Source organism: Oncorhynchus keta, chromosome 15, assembly GCF_023373465.1.
Source record: "Oncorhynchus keta strain PuntledgeMale-10-30-2019 chromosome 15, Oket_V2, whole genome shotgun sequence".
NCBI lineage: Eukaryota > Metazoa > Chordata > Actinopteri > Salmoniformes > Salmonidae > Oncorhynchus > Oncorhynchus keta.
This window is the reverse complement of record NC_068435.1, coordinates 32598547-32616177: the sequence shown is the minus strand read 5'-3', so window position 1 is coordinate 32616177 and position 17631 is coordinate 32598547.

Here is a 17631-nt window from a genome sequence, read left to right as displayed (position 1 = left end):
AGGTTTCATCTCCTTAGTACTGTGACAAGCCGGGTAATGCTGCAGATTTGACAGATATGGGCCTGTTGAATGACAGGTGAATTACATTGAAGAGAACAACAACAATGCAATGATGTCAGCTCTGTGTCAATGCTTTGGAAAATACTGTTTTGAAAAGAATAAAGCAAACCAAAAGCTGAAATATTAATCAAAGACGTTGGCACGAACCAGAGACAGAAGACTTCATTATCATTCACAGAGCATGCAACAAGAGACGATGAATGCTGACCAAGCAAACTCAAGCCAAGCCCCGGGGACAGTGAGGAGTCATTCATATCATAAAAAGCTCTTCTCTTCTTTTCCCTTCTCCTCCTATCCTCTGTTCACTCTGTCCCGGGGGGACAGTGATGTAGGAGCCGAGGAGGCTGGTGGGTGGAGCTATAGGAGGATGGGCTCATTGTAATGGCTGTAATAGAATACATGGAACTAAGTCGAACATCTGGTTTCCATATGTTTGATGTGTTTGATGCCGTTCCATTCATTCCATACCAGCCATTACAATGAGCCTGTCCTCCCATAGCTCCTCCCACCAGCCTCCACTGGTGAGGAGTCATTATGGGGTGGAGGCTCCTCTCTTCAACACAACCAGGGCTGATGATGACCACCAGGCTCCATCTAACACAAAGCCCAGGATTCCCTCCTCTTCCTTCCCAGCATTGTTTGACATCCTGCAAGGCCAGGGTCCCAGCTCTCTGTGGTCCTGTAGCCACTGCCTGCCACAATAGCACCAACCAACTAACCAGCCAATGCCCAAGGCCCTGGGCATGGAAGTGTGACAACGGGGACAGACAGCAGCAGTCAGCTCAGCTCAGCTTTATGGGATGTGACCAATGACTGCTGGGGATGTGACACACTTCTTTTCCTCAACAATTAACTACATGACAAAGCAAAACGCCTGACACGACATGAAAGTCTAACTTGACATTAAAGTCATGATGGACTCTGTCTGACAGATTTGTCGTGATAGGCCTATTTTACTATCTATCCCGCAGTATGTAAAAGTGAATTTATACGGTTAGATGCACTACATACTACAAAAGTATGTGGACACCTGCTCGTCAAACATCTCATTGCAAAATCACGGGCATTAATATGGAGTTGGTCCCCCCTCTGCTGCTATAGAAGGCTTTCCACTAGATGTTGGTACAGTGCTGCTGGGACTTGCTTCCAGTCAGCCAAAAGAGCAATAGTGAGGTCGGGCACTGATGTTGGCCGATTAGGACTGGCTTGCAGTCGGCGTTCCAATTCATCCCAAAGTTTTTCGATGGCGTTGAGGTCAGGGCGCTATGCAGGCCAGTCAAGTTCTTCCACCCCGATCTCGATAAACCATTTCTGTATGGACATCGCTTTGTGCACGGGGGCATTGTTATGCTGAAACAGGAAGGGGCCTTCCCCAAACTGTTGCCACAAAGTTGGAAGCACAGAATTGTCTAGAATGTTATTGTATGCTGTAGCGTTAAGATTTCCCTTCACTGGAACTAAGGGGCCCAGTCCAAACCATGACAAACAGCCCCAGACTATTATTCCTCCTCCCCCAAAATGTACAGTTGGCACTATGCATTTGGGTAGGTAGCGTTCTCCTGGCATCCACCGAAAACCCAGATTCGTCTGTCGGAATGCCAGATGTTGAAGCGGAATTCATCACTCCAGAGAACGTATTTCCAATGCTCTCAATGGTGGGACGCTTGATACCAATCCAGCCGACACTTGGGATTGTGCATGGTGATCTTAGGCTTGTGTGCGGCTGTTCGGCCATGGAAACCCATTTCATGAAGCTCCCAAAGAACAGTTCTTGTGCTGACGTTGCTTCCAGAGGCAGTTTGGCGAATGTTGCAACCAAGGACAGGCGATTTTTACGCGCTACGCACTTCAGCACTTGGAGGGTCTTGTTCTGTGAGCTTGTGTGGCCTATCACTTTGTGGCTGAGCCGTTGTTGCCCCTAGACGTTTCCACTTCACAATAACAGCACCTACAGTTGACCGGGGCAGCTCTAGCAGGGCAGAAATTTGATGAACGGACTTGTTGGAAAGGTGGCATCCTATGACAGTGCCACGTTGAAAGTCACTGAGCTCTTCAGTAAGGCCATTCTACTGCCAGTGTCTGTCTATGGAGATTGCATGGCTGTGTGCTCATATTTATACAGCTTTCAGCAACGGGTGTGGCTGAAATAGCCGAATCCACTAATTTGAAGGGGTGTCCACATGCTTTTGTATATATAGTGTATTTTGGTTCTGAATATAAACAGAATGCGCTCGTCACAGGTCAATACAGATACAGTATATCATAATATCTTATATTATACATAGACTGCTTTATATAACACTGGGGGATATGACGTGATGGACTGAACCGCCTCAACATGTTGCACATTCCATATGGCCGTATGATTAAGAGCAAAGCAGGCTGGACATTCTGACTCCTCCAGAGTTTGGTTGCTGTTGCACACAGTCCTCTGCTCAATACTAATAATAATGTTACTGATGGCATCGCACTGAGAGCAGGATTAGTGCTTAAACTGCTGGATGAGAGTCGCCGGCCGGCCGCAGCGGTCCCTGCTTTGGCTGCCATACACATGGGATTTGACTTGACTTTCTTAAACATCAGAAAAACGGGAAGGCAACAATCTTTTTCATTTAAGAGCAATTAAGTGGATCCCAGTCAGAATCACTGGCTCCAGCATGCTGCGGCGCGAGGGAGGTTATTTGGGGGGGGTTTATTACCCATTTCCTTTCCCCTTGCGCCAGCAGCAGGAATGCTCACTTTTCTTTCACTAAAAGCCACATTCCAAATGCCAGAAACACATATACAAGGACCACCATGGGCCAGTGCTTCCCTAAACATACGAAGAGGCATTATAAGGGCCTTCTAACACTGGAGAAGTGTTGTGTTCCAACATTTATAGTGAGGTAATTAGAAACATCCAGACGTAATTTAATAGTTCCCGCAGAGTAGAGACATGAAGTCTACTGACTTTTCTCTCCTCTGTATAAATAACTTGGAATGCAATAAGTACACAGCTTATTTGTTCATATTTTCTCAACATTCAGTCAGTTGATGTGAGGCCCTCTTTAATATCACACTGGCCACATATTAAGTGGCAATAAATAGGCTATTTGAATTGATGTTTCAGATAGTATGTTTATTATCATCATACAACAGCAGCCATAAGATATCAGCGAACTTCCCCTTGACTAACTGATATATCATTCTATGGATCTTGGATTCCAATAGCCGTGAGCACAACGTGCCATAAGTATAAACAGGCTGACTGAAGCCCAGCTCTCTGCATGAGTATTGTACTTTGTCTGTGAAGTGCTTGTCAATATCCCTGGCAAGCAGACATGCGGTTCCAATCTGTCCCTTTTCTCACAATGAGAAGAGGCCATTCATGTACTAGCTCACCACTGTAAATGCAGCACTTGAATGTGTGAGCAAATCCCCCCTCAGAAGAAAACCATGCCTTTTTCTGTTATCATCAACATCAAAAAATTCTCATCTATAGATAAATAACAAGCCTAATAGTGAGAAATATCTTGTTCTCCGTAGTTCCCGGTTACCATTGTTGAAATACAGTGTGTGCCTCCTTTCTCTGAAAATGGGCCTCAAATTGCTTCAATCTTAGAACAAGTAAATTATCTTTATCTTTTTGTTTTGTTTATCGACTTCAACTAGGCCTATTACAGTGCCTACAGAAAGTTCATTTTCTTTTGCGTAACAAATTGTGACTGAAATAGAATTCATTTAAAAAAAAAATGTCATTGATCTACACAAAATATGCCATAATGTCAAAGTGAAAAGAAAATTCTACCCATTTCTACAAATTAATACAATGTCACGTTCTGACCTTAGTTCCTTTGTTTTTGTCTTTTGTTTTAGTATGGTCAGGGCGTGAGTTGTGTTAGTTTTTCTATGATTTTCTATTTCTGTGTTTGGCCTGTTATGGTTCTCAATCAGAGGCAGCTGTCAATCGTTGTCCCTGATGGAGAACCATATTTAGGTAGCCTGTTTTCCATTGTGTTTTTTGGGTGGTTGTTTTCAGTCTTTGTGTGTCTACACCAGACAGAACTGTTTTCAGTCTTTGTGTGTCTACACCAGACAGAACTGTTTTCAGTCTTTGTGTGTCGACACCAGACAGAACTGTTCCGGTTGTTTCTTTGTTGTTTTGTTATTCAGTGTTCAGTTTAACTTTATTAAAAAGATGAATATGTACCACGCTGCGCTTTGGTCCTCACCTTATTCCACCGACGACGGCCGTTACATACAATGTAAATAACTCAAATATAGTCATTGCATAAGTTCAGAAGTAAACTTTGGCTTAAGAAATCGTAATAAGTCATATGGATTTTTGAATGACGACTCCTTCTTCTGTCCCCCATACATACAACATCTTGTCACGCCCTGATCTGTTTCACCTGTCCTTGTGACTGTCTCAACCCCCTCCAGGTGTCATTGATTTTCCCCAGTGTATTTATCCCTGTGTTTCCTGTCTCTCTGTGCCAGTTTGTCTTGTATGTTTTTCCAAGTCAACCAGCTGTTTTCCGTTCTCCTGCTTTTTGCTATTCTCCTTTTTCTAGTCCTCCCAGTTTTGACCCTTGCCTGTTTCTGGACTTTGTACCTGCCTGCCTTGACCATGAGCCTGTCTGCCACTCTGTACCTCCTTGACTCTGATCTGGTTTTGACCTTTTGCCTGTGCACGACCATTCTCTTGCCTACTCCTTTTGGATGAATAAACATTGTAAGACTCCAACCATCTGCCTCCTGTGTGTGCATCTGGGTCTTGCTTTGTGTCATAACATCAGTAAGGTCCCTCAGTCAAGTATTGAATTTCAAGCACAGATTCAACTACAAAGACCAGGGAGCTTTTCGAAAGCCTCATAAAGAAGGGCAGTGATTGGTAGATGGGTAACAATAACAAATCAGATATTGAATTTACTGTATCCTTAAGCATGGTCAAGTTAATAATTATGCTGTGGATGATGTATTAAACCACCCAGACACATCAAAGATGCAGTCATCCTTCTGAACTGAACTGCAGGACAGGATGGAAACTGCTTAGGGATGTCACCATGAGGCCATTGGTGAGTTTAAAGCAACTACAAGAGTTCAATGGCTGTGATAGAAAACTGAAGATGGATCAACAATATTGTAGTGACTCCACAATAAAAAAGATATATATCTTTTATTTAACCTTTATTTAACTAGGCAAGTCAGTTAATTAATAACAAATTATTATTTACAATGACGGTCTACACCGGCCAAACCCGAATGATGCTGGGCCAATTGTGCACCGCCCTATGGGGCTCCCATTGGATGTGATGCAGCCTGGATTTAAACCAGGGACTGCAGTGACACCTCTTGCACTGAGATGCAGTGCCTTAGACCTCTGCGCCACTCAGGAGTGGTCTAATGGCCTAAATGACAGAGTGAAAAGCAGAATAAAAATGTACAGAAATAAAATGTCCAAAACATGCATATGTATGGAACAAGGCACTAAAATAACACTGCAAAACAACACGGGAAAGGAATAGACTTTTTGGACGAAATGCAAAGCCAGGCTGTATCACAACCGGCTGTGATTGGGAGCCCCATAGGGCGGCGCACAATTGGCCCAGCGTTGTCCGGGTTTGGCCGGTGTAGACCGTCATTGTAAATAAGAATTTGTTTTTAAATGACTTGCCCAGTTAAATAAAGGTTAAATAAAAAAATATGTTTGGGGCAAATCCAATACAACATATCACTGAGTAACTGCCTCCTTATTGTCAAGCATGATGGTGGCTGCATCATGCTAATGAGTATGCTTGACATCGGCAAAGAGTTTTACAGGATGACAAGAAACAGGATGAAGCTAAGCACAGGTCAAATCCTAGAGGAAAACCTGCTTCAGTCTGCTTTACACCAGACACTGGGAGAACAATTCATTTTTCATCAGAACAATGACCTACAATACAAAGACTAATCTACACTGGAGTTGCTAACCAAGACAGTGAATGTTCCTGAGTGACCAAGCTACAGATTTGACTTAAATCTGTTTGACAATCTATGGCCAGACTTGAAAATGTCTGTCTAGCCATGATCTCCAACACCTTGACAGAGCTTGAAAATATTAACTTTTTATGGCTGCAGGGGCAGTATTGAGTAGCTTGGATGAAAAGGTGCCCATTGTAAACGGCCAGCTCCTCAGTCTCAGTTGCTAATATATGCATATTATTATTAGTATTGGATAGAAAACACTCTAAAGTTTCCAAAACTGTCAAAATATTGTCTGTGAGTATAACAGAACTGATATTGCAGGCCAAACCTTGAGGAAAATCAAAACAGGAAGTGGCTTCTATTTTGAAAACTCCATGTTCCATAGCCTCCCTTTGCTGGATTTAAAGGGATATGAACCAGCTTCCTCAAAGGTGTCAACAGTCTTCAGACATAGTTTCAGGCTTTTATTTTTGAAAAATGAGCCAGAACAATAACATTGGGTCAAGTGGTCACAGGAGTTTTGCTCGCGCAACAGAGTTTGGATAGGTATTGCTTTTCCCTCTCCTACTGTGAAAAGCATTTGCGGTTGATATATTATCGATTATATATTTAAAAAACAACCTGAGGATTGATTATAAAAAACGTTTGACATGTTTCTGTGGACATTATGGAAACCATTTGGAATTTTTGTCTGCATTGTCGTGACCGCTCTTTCCTGTGGATTTCTGAACATAACGCGACAAACATACAGAGATATTTTGGATAGAAAAATAATCTTTATGGAACAAAAGGAACATTTGTTGTGTAACTGGGAGTCTCGTGAGTGAAAACATCCGAAGATCATCAAAGGTAAACAATTAATTTGATTGCTTTTCTGATTTTCGTGACCAAGCTTCCTGATGCTAAGTGTACTTGTTTTGTCGTGCGATCGATAAATTTACAGAAACGCTTGGATTGCTTTCGCTGTCAAGCATAATTTCAAATTCTGACATGACATGTGGATTAACAAAAGGCTAATCTGTGTTTTCCTATATTGCCCTTGTGATTTCATGAATATAAATATTTGCAGTAATATTTATTGAATGTAGCGCTATGCTATTCAGCGGTTGTTGATGACACTTATCCCGTTAGTGGGATTGCAGCCATAACAAGTTTAAATGGGTAAAATTAGCATTAATTAGCATTTTATTGCATGACATAAGTATTTGATACATCAGAAAAGCAGAACTTAATATTTGTTTGCAATTACAGAGATCATACGTTTCCTGTAGTTCTTGACCAGGTTTGCACACACTGCAGCAGGGATTTTGGCCCACTCCTCCATACAGACCTTCTCCAGATCCTTCAGGTTTCGGGGCTGTCACTGGGCAATACAGACTTTCAGCTCCCTCCAAAGACTTTCTATTGGGTTCAGGTCTGGAGACTGGATAGGCCACTCCAGGACCTTGAGATGCTTCTTTCGGAGCCATTCCTTAGTTTCCCTGGCTGTGTGTTTCGGGACGTTGTCATGCTGGAAGACCCAGCCACAACCCATCTTCAATGCTTTTACTGAGGGAAGGAGGTTGTTGGCCAAGATCTCGCGATACATGGCCCCATCCATCCTCCCCTCAATACGGTGCAGTCGTCCTGTCCCCTTTGCAGAAAAGGGGTACAACCCCAAAGAATGATGTTTCCACCTCCATGCTTCACGTTTGGGATGGTGTTCTTGGGGTTGTACTCATCCTTCTTCTTCCTCCAAACACGGCGAGTGGAGTTTAGACCAAAAAGCTCTATTTTTGTCTAATCAGACCACATGACCTTCTCCCATTCCTCCTCTGGATCATCCAGATGGTCATTGGCAAACTTTAGATGGGCCTGGACATGCGCTGGCTTGAGCAGGGGGACCTTGCGTGCGCTGCAGGATTTTAATCCATGACAGCGTAGTGTGTTACTAATGGTTTTCTTTGAGACTATGGTCCCAGCTCTCTTCAGGTCATTGACCAGGTCCTGCCGTGTAGTTCTGGGCTGATCCCTCACCTTCCTCATGATCATTGATGCTCCACGAGGTGAGATCTTGCATGGAGCCCCAGACAGACGGTGATTGACCGTCATCTTGAACTGCTTCCATTTTCTAATAATTGCGCCAACAGTTGTTGCCTTCTCACCAAGCTGCTTGCCTATTGTCCTATAGCCCATCCCAGCCTTGTGCAGGTCTACAATTTTATCCCTGATGTCCTTACACAGCTCTCTGGTCTTGGCCATTGTGGAGAGGTTGGAGTCTGTTTGATTGAGTGTGTGGACCGGTGTCTTTTAAACAGGTAACGAGTTCAAACAGGTGCAGTTAATACAGGTAATGAGTGGAGAACAGGAGGGCTTCTTAAAACTTGTTGGGGCCGTGGTTCCGAGGTGGGAACATAAATCAGCGGAAATTTCAAGTGCGCCACGTATAGTTTTTGATAAAACTCAAACTTTCATTAAAATGCACATACAATGTACTGAATTAAAGCTACACTCGTTGTGAATCTATCCACCAAGTCAGATTTGTAAAATGCTTTTCGGCGAAAGCATGAGAAGCTATTATCTGATAGCATGTATCCCCCAAAATACTTCAACGTCACCTAACGACAGATTTTGCGATAGCCGGGGGCTACTCAAAACGCAGAAATAAAATATAAAACATTCATTACCTTTGACGAGCTTCTTTCTTGGCACTCCTAGATGTCCCATAAACATCATTTTGGGTCTTTTTTCGATTAAATGGGTCCATATATAGCCTAGATATCGATCTATGAACACTGTGTGAACAACGGAAAAAAATAGCGTTTTCTAACGTAACGTCATTTTTTTAAATTAAAAAAGTCGACGATAAACTTTCACAAAACACTTTGAAATACTTTTGTAATGCAACTTTAGGTATTAGTACACGTTAATAAGCGATAAAATTGATAACGAGGCGATGTCAATTCTATAGGTGTCCGTCTGGAAATGCTGTCCGGATAAATCTCAACCAAAATATCAGGTCGGAGACCGGAAGAAAAGCGTTGCCTTGCGTCTGTTTGACCAAGAAGGGCGCTGAAATGTTGCGCGATTTTTAACAAAAAGCTGCAAATTATCGCAGCTTCCCTAAGAGGTTTTAAAGAAAAACTAACAGGTCTGTGAGAGCCGGAATTCTTACTGGTTGGTAGGTAATCAAATACTTATGTCATGCAATAAAATGCAAATTAATTACGTAAAAATCATACAATGTGATTTTCTGGATTTTTGTTTTAGATTCCATCTCTCACAGTTGAAGTGTACCTATGATAAAAATTACAGACCTCTACATGCTTTGTAACTAGGAAAACCTGTAAAATTGGCAGTGTATCAAATACTTGTTCTCCTCACTGTATATATGCGAGTTCTCCCACTTAAAAAGATGAGAGAGGCCTGTAATTTTCATCATAGGTACATTTCAACGATGACAGACAAAATGAGAAAAGAAATCCAGAAAATCACATTGTAGGATTTTTAATGAATTTATTTGCAAATTATGGTAGAAAATAAGTATTATACTCAGTTTTTTTACAATTCCTGACATTAAATCCTAGTAACAATTCCCTGTCTTAGGTCATTTAGGATCATCACTTTATTTTAAGAATGTGAAATGTCAGAATGATAGGAGAGAGAATTAATTATTTAAGCTTTTATTTAAGCTTTTATTTCTTTCATCACATTCCCAGTGGCTCAGAAGTTTACATACACTCAATTAATATTTATGAGCATTGCCTGTAGTTTGTTTAACTTGGGTCAAACGTTTCGGGTAGCCTTCCACAAGCTTCCCACAATGAATTTTGGCCCATTCCTCCTGACAGAGCAGGTGTAACTGAGTCAGGTTTGTAGGCCTCCTTGCACGCACACGCTTTTTCAGTTCTGCCCACACATTTTCTACGGGATTGAGGTCAGGGCTTTGAGATGACCATTCCAATACCTTGGCTTTGTTGTCCTTAAGCCATTTTGCCACAACTTTGTAAGTATGCTTGGGGTCATTGTCCATTTGGAAGACCCATTTGCGATCAAGCTTTAACTTACTGACTGATGTCTTGAGATGTTGCTTCAATATATTCATATCATTTTCCTACCTCATGATGCCATCTATTTTGTGAAGTGCATCAGTCCCTCCTGCAGCAAAGCACCCCCACAACATGATGCTGCCACCCCCATGCTTAACGGTTGGGATGGTGTTCTTCGGCTTGCAAGCCTCCCCCTTTTTCTTCCAAACATAACAATGGTCATTATGGCCGAACAATTATATTTTTATTTCATCAGACCAGAGGACATTTCTCCAAAAAGTAGATAGATACTTTTGTACCTGTTTCCTCCAGTATCTTCACAAGGTCCTTTGCTGTTATTCTGGAATTGATTTGCACTTTTCGCACCAAATTACGTTCATCTCTAGGAGACAGAACGCCTCCTTCCTGAGCGGTATGACGGCTGAGTGGTCCCATGGTGTTTGTACTTGTCACGCCCTGACCATAGAGAGCCTTTTTATTCTCTATTTTGGTTTCGGTCGGGGTGTGACTAGGGTGGGTGATCAAGTGCATTTATTTCTATGTTGGCCTGGTATGGTTCCCAATCAGAGGCAGCTGTTTATCGTTGTCTCTGATTGGGGATCATATTTAGGCAGGCATTTCCCCACTGGTTTTTGTGGGATCTTGTTTCTGTGTAGTTTCTTGTGAGCACTGCTTGAGCTTCACGTTTCGGTTGCTGTTTTTGTGAGATTCCTTTGTTAAACATGTGGAACCCAAATCACGCTGCACGTTGGTCTGAGTATATTTCCAGTTCGTACGACGATCGTGACAGTACTTGCGTACTATTGTTTGTACAGATGAACGTGGTTCCTTCAGGTGTTTGGAAATTGCTCACAAGGATGAACCAGACTTGTGGCGGTCTACAATTCTTTTTCTGAGCTCTTGGCTGATTTCTTTTGATTTTCCCATGATGTCAAGCAAAGAGGCACTGATTTTCAAGGTAGGCCTTCAAATACATCTACAGATACACCTCCATTTGACTCAAATGATGTCAATTAGCCTATCAGAAGCTTCTAGAGCCATGACATAATTTTGTGGAATTTTCCAAGCTGTTTAAAGGCACAGTCAACTTAGCGTATGTAGATTTCTGACCCCCGGAATTGTGATACAGGGAATTATAAGTGAAATAATCTCTCTGTAAACAATTGTTGGAAAAATGACTTGTGTCATGTACAAAGTAGATGTCCTAACCAACTTGCCAAAAATATAGTTTGTAAACATTACATTTGTGGAGTGGTTGAAAACGAGTTTTATTGACTACAACCTAAGTGTATGTAAACTTCTGACTTCAACTGTACATTGATTCCACCTTGACAAAGGATACGTTTTTTTGTAGATTCCCACTTTTTAACACAATAAAATATGAAGAAATCGAAGGGGGGTGTAGACTTTCTAGGCACTGTATATGTTAACTCTCAATTTGCACAAGCTCAGACAATCACTAGGGTAAATCCTGTGAAATGTATGCGAAAATGTTTTTGCGATAGACACGTTCTCCATCTCCACTCATTCCTCCTATCCTGTGGGCTGTAAAACGAGACAAAGCTTTTTACAGTACGGACAGACGGAAGATGTGACCTTTTGTCCCAGGAGGGCAGAAGGTGAGAACTCTGGGAATCCACTAAGGAGGGCTGGCTCCAGAAGCCAGTCTGTAGACTAGCATCATGTCCTCCTCACCACATTCCTTCCCAACTTAGATCACTGAAACGCTCGCAGGCTACATTGAGCTCAGTCACTCAAACCCAAAGCAACATGGACTAATTTCACACGTTTTCGAAAAGGTGGGAGACTGGTTGCCTGACTGCATGGGTAGAGAGCTGAGCGTGAGAGGACATAGGATGTAAAAAGTGAAACAATGTCAGTATAAGCCTCCACTTGAGCTTCCTGCCGAGGGAGAGAGAGAGAGAGCCTTGAGAAAATAAGAAAAAGGATTAAAATTGAAGTCTTTATTGAGGTGTTCAGAGTTGAAATTCAGATTAGCGTGACGGTGCTAGAGGTTAAACAGTCAGGTGTGGATTTGCTGCTCCTATTGTTAAGATGAATCTCTCTCAGGTTAAATACTATATTATGTGCAGAGAAGTCTTCATAAGACAGCCTTTTTAGTAAACACATTCTGTTAGAATGCAATAATATACACTGAGTGTACAAAACATTACAAACACCTTCCTAATATTGACCTTGCACCACCTTTTGCCCTCAGAACAGCCTCAATTTGTCAGGACATGGACTACCAGGTGTTGAGAGTTCCACAGGGATGCTGGTCCATGTTGACTCCAATTCTTTCCACAGTTGTGTCAAGTTGGCTGGATGCCCTTTGGGTGGTGGACCATTCTTGACACTGTGAAATTGTGAAAAGGATGATAATGCCCTTTTAGTGTAAGAGCTGTTTGAAATTTCCGCCTGTTTAAGAGTTCCAAACCTCTCTGCCAATAACAGCAAATTTTCCGTTTTCCGCTCCACACTCAAACCACCCCAACAGTCCATTCTTGCTTGAGAAATGACTCTTTGTTAAGAAGCGATTTTAGTTTATTTTTGACCATTTTAAATGAAAACCGCTACAGTGGACTTTTACAACAGCCCCTACATTATCTTCAGACAGTTCTTGACACACTTAAACCGGTGCACCTGGCACCTACTACCGTTCAAGGGCACTTACATGTTTTGGCTTGCCAATTCACCCTCTGAATGGCTTACAAATCCTTCTTTAACCTGTCTCCTCCCATTCATCTACACTGATTGAAGTGGATTTAACAGGTGACATCAATAAGGGATCTTAGCTTCCATCTAGATTTACCTGATCAGTCTGTCATAGAAAGAGCGGGTGTTCCTAATGTTTTGTAGACTCAGTGTATTTCCTCTGCGTGTAACTGGGAATTTGGAAGGTTCTTCAAATTTGGGTAAAGTAAATCTGAGCTCTACTAATGACTTCAAATGGATTACTTGCAGTAAATGCATGGTTATTGTGGTCAAAAGAAAAAAGTATGTTGGATGTCTTTACCTCGCACTCCTATTTAGAAAAAACAAGTCCTCATCATCCAACCTCAGCAGCAGGTACTTTATTGCATGTTCTGAGACCAGATTCAAGAACTTATCGAGAAGATTGCGTTGTTATGTAATGACTAGTAAAAATGCACAATGACCTTACTCCCCATTCTTGTGATAATTAACCCATACACCAGCCAACCCACAGGGCTGCTGGCTTGGGGCTTTGCACGTAGGGAACTCCATATCACATCAGGTCACATCAAGTAAGAAGTTATACTAGCAATACTTCCAGTATGTTACCATACTTCTAATATATTGTAACATACTGTACTTCTCCCGTTTTCCTGTGAAACCATCTATTGATACAAAACCCTGGTCAAATATATCAGCACTCAGACAATAACTACAGTGCCTTGCGAAAGTATTCGGCCCCCTTGAACTTTGCGACCTTTTGCCACATTTCAGGCTTCAAACATAAAGATATAAAACTGTATTTTTTTGTGAAGAATCAACAAGTGGGACACAATCATGAAGTGGAACGAATAATTTTGCACGCCCACTTTTTCAGTTTTGGATTTGTTAAAAAAGTTTGAAATATCCAATAAATGTCGTTCCACTTCATGATTGTGTCCCACTTGTTGTTGATTCTTCACAAAAAAATACAGTTGTATATCTTTATGTTTGAAGCCTGAAATGTGGCAAAAGGTCGCAAAGTTCAAGGGGGCCGAATACTTTCGCAAGGCACTGTACATTCAAAGGCTCCTGACAAATGATGGAATAATTGTGTTCTCTATCTGGTTGCTTTTAAGTCTCCAAGAGAGGACAGCTTGTGAGAGAAATAATCACTTGCGGGTGTCCAGAATGACGCCTTAATTACATAAATTAATCATTCATAGGTGGTGCTTTGCTTTGGACACCATTTCAAAAGCACAATGAAGACACATGGTGAACGCCGGCTAACAGGCAGGCAGCACTGCACAGCACGAGTAGCTAGTGCAAATATTTTTTATTTTATTTAACCTTTATTTAACCAGGAAGGCAAGTTGAGAACAAGTTCTCATTTACAACTGCGACTGGGCCAAAATAAAGCAAAGCAGTGTGACACAAACAACAACAGTTACACATGAAATAAACAAACATACAGCCAATAACACAATAGAAAAGTCTATATACAGTGTGTGCAAATGAAGTAAGGCGAGGGAGGTAAGGCCTATAAATAAGCCATAGTGGCAAAATAATGACAATTTAGCAATTATCCGTACGACCTTGGGTGAGGCGGGTTGCAGGAAAGTATATTTCGTTCGTAGATAGGAAGTGAGATTAAGATATATACAAAAAAGACTGGCTATTTACAAGGGATAGGACATGGGATAAGGCAAAGACAGATATACACGTCCTACTGCGCTGCCATCTTGGAACAAGATCATGCATATCATTTTTCCCTCTGGTGAGCAGCTCTGTCTAAAGCATCTCTTTCTAAAGAGTAATGTAAACATGCGGCAATGGAGGCACTGGAGACAAACCTAAGCAGCATCATACTGCTGCCCCTGCCTTTCAGAACAGTTATGACCCCAAGTGTAGAAACCCCAGCTAGAATAGAAAGCGCTCCGAGAACACCCAGTAGTGTGAACTCACAGGCATATAGCTCCCTCTAGGGGATGATTTCAGAGCTGATTAATTATAGAATGGCTGAAGCTTGATAACAAGACGGGGTGAATCTCAATCCTATTTCCTTGATTCCGCATGGAGAATATCAATTGCATTTAGTTGATTCCTCATTGAGCTCCTTCTCAAATCACATTGGAGGTCCAGGATGGAGAGGACACAAGGAAATACTATTTAGATTCAGTGGTGTAAAGTAGTTAAGTAAACATACTTTAAATGACTACTCAAGTCATTTTTTGTGGTATCTGTACTCTACTATTTATATTTTGGACAACTTTTACTTCATTACATTCCAAAATAAAATAAATCCATTTGTACTCCATACATTTTCCCTGGCACCCAATAGTACTCCCTAAATCATGTCTGGGTGTTGGAGTGTGCCCAAGGCTATCTGTAAATTAAAACAAAAAACACATTGTTCTGTCTGGTTTGCTTAATATAAGGAATTTGAAATAACATATACTTTTACTTTTGATACATATTTATATTTACTTTTGATACTAAAGTATAATTAAAACGAAATACCTTTTAAGACTTTTACTCAAGTAATATTTTACTGGGTGACTAACTTTTACTTTTAGACATTTTCTATTAAGGTATCTTTACTTTTCCTCAAGTACTTTTTCCACCACTGTTTTGATTTAGTCCACCAGGGAAGAAATCCTCCACCAACTCTTCCCACAACCACTCTCTTCAAAGATGGTTTCCTCCCAGCATCTGTACATATGACTAAGCACATTTTTACTGTGTGCTTTTCGAGTAGATGCTTCCTTTGTATATTTAGGTTGTTTTAATTCATTAGTTATTCTGCTGTTACTAAGATGGCCATGCTGGTGCATAGGTCAACACCAGTGTTATTTACAATGCAGAAAATATTTGGATATGGGATATGGCTTTGTTGTCCTTCTCATCTTTTGGGATACCATTTATCCTGTGTTGTTCTGTTGCGAATATATCCTTTGTTTATGTAAACCTATCAGCTTGAGATGAGATCTATACACAAATACAGCAGAGAGAATGAATGAATACATCTATCAACAGAAATGATTCTGTGGCTGACAATGAGCTCTCCCATACTGAGGTTATATAGTGTGTGTGTGTGAGATGTGGTGCCCAGTCCACAGCGATGTGGGCGGTCTACTAGTCTGCAGTGAATATGATGCTCAGCCCCAAGACAGTCAAGCTGCTCTGTGTCAGGCCACTTCAGTGGGAGAGATCTATGGTGGTCAGGCCATGCCGAGGACTGGCATGGTGGCCTTACAGTCACTAACCATTACAGTCTATCACCCTGAGTGTCACATCACACAATCCTCTGTAACATGAAAGCTGAACTGTTTTAGGATACTGACTCCTGGAATCCAGAGTTCTGACAGACAGTATATGGAAAAAAGTGTATAATCACTGTCCAAAATCATGAATTAATCAGTATTATTAATCAAAGTTAATGGCCGTTAGCACATAAAACTCAACTGTATGAAGAAAAAGAGCTTGTATTTTCAGTCCAACGGATCATTTTCTAATGATCTGCTATGGCTTGGCAAATGGCTATTAGACACTGTCCAAATGGCCTGATATCACCACTGTAATTGTTTTGGTGCCAATTGCTAGTGGTTAATCCCTGAACCCCATTTAAAGAATGAAAGCAATTGTATATCAAGGCTAACAAGATCTATGAAATATTATATATACACTACCGTTCAAAAGTTTGGGGTCACTTAGAAATTCTTGGTTTGACAGAAAAGCAAGGTTTTTTTTGTCCATTAAAATAACAACAAATTGATCAGAAATACAGTGTAGACATTGTTAATGTTGTAAATGACTATTGTAGCTGGAAACGGCAGATTTTTTAATGGAATATTTACATAGGCGTACAGAGACCCATTATCAGCAACCTTCACTCCTGTGTTCCAATGGCACGTTGTGTTAGCTAATCCAAGCTTATAATTTTAAAAGGCTAATTGATCATTAGAAAACCCTTTTGCAATTATGTTAGCACAGCTGAAAACTGTTGTTCTGATTAAAGAAGCAATAAAACTGACCTCCTTTAGACTAGTTGAGTATCTGGAGCATCAGCATTTGTGGGTTCGATTACATCTATGTAGACATTCCATTAAAAAAATCTGACGTTTCCAACTACAATAGTCATTTACAACATTAACAATGTCTACACTGTATTTCTGATCAATTTTATGTTATTTTAAATGGACAGAATGTTTTTCTTTCAAAAACAAGGACATTTCTAAGTGACCCCAAACTTCTGAACAGTTGTGTATATATCGCATCACAGATGGACATAAGTTAGAAAAGATTTAACTTATTTATGAGAATCGTTGATAGTGTTGATAATCTGGCTGTTAGACAGGTCAGCACAAGACATTCAGAATTTATTTCATTTTATAAACTGGGTGGTTCAAGCCCTGAATGCTGATACCACGGGTATGACCCAAAAAATGATTTGGAATGCTCTAATTACGTTGGAAACCAGTTTATAATAGCAATAAGGGTGTTTGTGGTATATCAAATCAATTTGTATGTCACATGCAGCGAATACAATATGTGTAGTAGACCTTACAGTGAAATGCTTAACCAACCAATGCAGTTAAGAAAAATATGTGTTAAGTAGAAAATACAAATAACAAATAGTTAAAGAGCACCAGTAAAATAACACTAGCGAGGCTATATACAGGGGGTACCGATACAGAGTCAATGTGCGGGGACACAGGTTAGTCGAGGTAATATGTAGGTATAGTTAAAGTTACTACGCATATATAACCAGAGTAGTAGCAGCATAAAAGAGGGGGTGGGGGGGACAATGCAAATAGTCTGGGTAGCCATTTGATTAGCTGTTCAGGAGTCTTAGCCATTTGATTAGCTGTTCAGGAGTCTTATGGCTTGAGGGTCGAAGCTGTTATGAAGCCTTTTGGAC